The 3,587-nt window shown below is 37.2% G+C and overlaps 1 long non-coding RNA gene across 2 annotated transcripts; it reads left to right on the top strand.

Annotated features, from left to right (window-relative positions):
- Window positions 1–544: 544 nt before the first annotated feature.
- Window positions 545–3,241, top strand: LOC107598783 (uncharacterized). 2 transcript variants are annotated; one of them, XR_001610595.1, is made up of 3 exons: window positions 545–626; window positions 693–762; window positions 3,043–3,241. It is a non-coding gene; the product is annotated as an uncharacterized lncRNA (long non-coding RNA). The 2 variants fall into 2 exon arrangements; XR_001610596.1 differs by lacking the exon at window positions 3,043–3,241 and adding an exon at window positions 866–1,419.
- Window positions 3,242–3,587: the final 346 nt, after the last annotated feature.

Below are 3,587 nucleotides of genomic sequence, written 5' to 3'. Positions count from 1 at the left end.
TTATTTGAATGATCAAGTGTTCAATGTTATTCTTTTGGGTTTTACTGTTAAATTTATCTGTGTAGGGCTGAAATTTACTTCAAATAAACGTCATTGTCCGCATTCCTCTCCATTTCGCACACAGACGTGTCCTCACAGCTTTCAAAGTATACTCAACCATGGAGGAGCATGGATGGATGAGTTTGACACATACACACTACCATCTAGTGGACTATTCTTTCTCTCAACATTCACCTGTATACATTCATACTGTACACGTTAGAGCAGACACAAAAATGTGGCTGCACATGGACCCTTTACATCAAAATTACCGGCCGAAGTATACGTATACTGTATACTGTAAAATATGTGTGACAGGTTAAGCGTCTTTAATATTAATGTTTTTATGTTTTTTTTAATAATTTGTTTCCATTTTAATGGTTGTGTATATTTTACATGGAAAGACACGCCCACTGGCGGGGAGCTGCGTCTTGACATTGAGCTCACCTGTGCGGCGCAATCACTGAGGTGTGTTAGTGGCTTTATAAAATGCAGGTCTAAGTGTGGCATTTTGATTCTTTTTCTGTGTGCATGTTTTGTGGGCAGAAAAAGGTCTTTGGGCTTATATTTCCTGTCGCTTGCCCCTGGTGAGTCGCCTGGGTTTATAGTTTTTTTCCACAGTAGCAGATCAGTCTAAATATGTTTGTTATTAGGGATGTGTGTGCGTGAAGGACGAGCACAGGTAGCATAAAGTTACAATAGTCTAAGAATCTCGCTTGGGAGGTAAGCAACTTTATTGTGGGTTCTTTTTTTGGGGGGGGGGGGGGGAGATGGGTGAAACTGGTGCACTATTTATTTTTTGTTTTTTTATATATTTGTATTTCAGGTGCGGCCTAAGGGTGCTAAGTGGTGTTTCATAGGCCTGGTTCATATACCCGTTTCATGTGGCTGTTTCACCATCCTGTGTACGGCCGACTGTGTGGACGTCGCAGTTTTCAACCGCTATTTACAGAGTGTTTCTAAGACTATTCTGCCCAATTAGTCTGTACGATATGTTTGAGTAAGTTTTGGAATTTTTATTTTTTTTTGTCTGTGGTACAAGTATATTAAACTAACAGGCTTTGTATTCTGGTTCAGTGAAGCCGCTTGGACGATTTTTAAATATTAATTGATTTTCTTTTTTTTCTTTTTTTTATTTGTATTATTTGGAAAGTCACGTCTCTGTCTTTTAACCCCATTCAAACCAGCAGGGTCCATTTGTCATGTAAAATAGGCTGCTATTAAGAGATGACAACATGATGTGAATTTCACTGGAAACTATTTGCTGCTTCATCTGAATGCTTTCATGCATAGTCTCTCACACACACATACACGCGCAAAAAAAATAAAAATAACCAGAACAATGACAAAGCCCTGGAAATATTCTTGACAAAACACAATTTCCATCTAACAACAGTGGGTCAAGAATTAATAATAAATTTTTCAGCAGTGGACTGCTTCTTTAAGTTCAGTTTTCTGGTGTTTTCCCCATTTCAAATATAAAGACTCTGGTTTATTTTAAGCTTGGACACAAAGAAAACAGAAAAGACCATCTACAGCGGGATAAGAAATTGATTCTGAATGAACTGCAGGACCATAGAAGATGGGAAAGTCGTTCTACATCCACCAATGAAAGTTTACACCAAAGACATAAGGAGATTCAATTACTGTGACAACCTTGGCCAAGAGGTGCTTGAAACATCCTTGGCATTTCAAGCCTTGAGTGTCCAAATTCACTATCAAAGTGTAGGTCCAAAGTCCCTGAAGTCATTAGCAGCCTGCCACTGCTCTGTTTGTACAAACACTCTCCTCTAACACCAAGCTGGGAGTGGTAGTATATCCGTACAAGTGGTAACAACTGGAGATAGTCCACCATTTCTGACTTTAAAAAAAGATTAGTTCTAGCCTGAAGGACAAGCTAAGTGATCATTATTTGAATGATCAAGTGTTCAATGTTATTCTTTTGGGTTTTACTGTTAAATTTATCTGTGTAGGGCTGAAATTTACTTCAAATAAACGTCATTGTCCGCATTCCTCTCCATTTCGCACACAGACGTGTCCTCACAGCTTTCAAAGTATACTCAACCATGGAGGAGCATGGATGGATGAGTTTGACACATACACACTACCATCTAGTGGACTATTCTTTCTCTCAACATTCACCTGTATACATTCATACTGTACACGTTAGAGCAGACACAGAAATGTGGCTGCACATGGACCCGTTACATCAAAATTACCGGCCGAAGTATACGTTGGACTTAAGCGTTAGCAACTCCAAGGTTATGGGTTTGATTCCAAAGGAGTGCATTAAGTGGTCAATTGTGCAAATGTAGATGGTGGATAGAGTTTAGAATAGAATGTTCTTGGTATATATTTAAGCAAAATGTTCATGATGAAGGATGTTATTCTCAGTATTGATGGAAACAGACAGTGAGAAAATAAATGGTTTCTTTAAAGCTGACATTGGAGGGTAAATAAGGTTAAGATGGGATAGCTGTAGGTAAGCGGAAAGTAAAATGATTTAAGATTATGATTTAACAGATTTAGAATGAACTTGAAAGGGAGTGTGAGAATTTATTCCACCTAAATCCTCTGACAATGTTAGTGTCCTGAAATACACAAAGGTTCAGTCAAAGGAAAATGTCAAAATGCAGGATTATTTTTTAAAGTCTTGTTTGCAAAGTCTTGCTGTTTAGGAACTGAAAACTGTCAAATATGTGTGACAGGTTAAGCGTCTTTAATATTAATGTTTTTATGTTTTTTTTTAATAATTTGTTTCCATTTTAAAGGTTGTGTATATTTTACATGGAAAGACACGCCCACTGGTGGGGAGCTGCGTCTTGACATTGAGCTCACCTGTGCGGCGCAATCACTGAAGTGTGTTAGTGGCTTTATAAAATGCAGGTCTAAGTGTGGCATTTTGATTCTTTTTCTGTGTGCATGTTTTGTGGGCAGAAAAAGGTCTTTGGGCTTATATTTCCTGTATTTATTTTTTGTTTTTTTTATATATTTGTATTTCAGGTCCGGCCTAAGGGTGCTAAGTGGTGTTTCATAGACCTGGTTCATATACCCGTTTCATGTGGCTGTTTCACCATCCTGTGTACGGCCGACTGTATGGATGTCGCAGTTTTCAACCGCTATTTACAGAGTGTTTCTAAGACTATTCTGCCCAATTAATCTGTACGATATGTTTGAGTAAGTTTGAATTTTTTTTTTTTTTTTTTTTGGTTTAAAGTTATTTAAATTAAAAGTTTTATTTTTTTTGACATAGTTCTTAGTTCTGTCACTGTAAGTTACATGCACTACAGATTGCTTCTATTGATTACCAGTGTTGGGAGTAACGCATTACAAAAGTAATAATATTACAGTAGTATATTACGGTTTGCTATAACGCATTACTAATAAAATTTGGGTAATATTATTACTCGTTACAATCTCAGTAACGCAACTTACAACAACATATTTTAACACTAAATTAAGTGGTGAATTTACCAACACCGCAAAACAGCACCAGAGAAAAAAATTGGGTAAACTAGTTTGTCTATCTTCTGTTGCTGGAACTAGAT

This window comes from Sinocyclocheilus grahami, unplaced genomic scaffold, assembly GCF_001515645.1.
Source record: "Sinocyclocheilus grahami isolate Dianchi unplaced genomic scaffold, SAMN03320097.WGS_v1.1 scaffold255.1, whole genome shotgun sequence".
Taxonomy (NCBI): Eukaryota; Metazoa; Chordata; class Actinopteri; order Cypriniformes; family Cyprinidae; genus Sinocyclocheilus; species Sinocyclocheilus grahami.
This window is presented reverse-complemented; position numbering and strand designations above follow the sequence as displayed.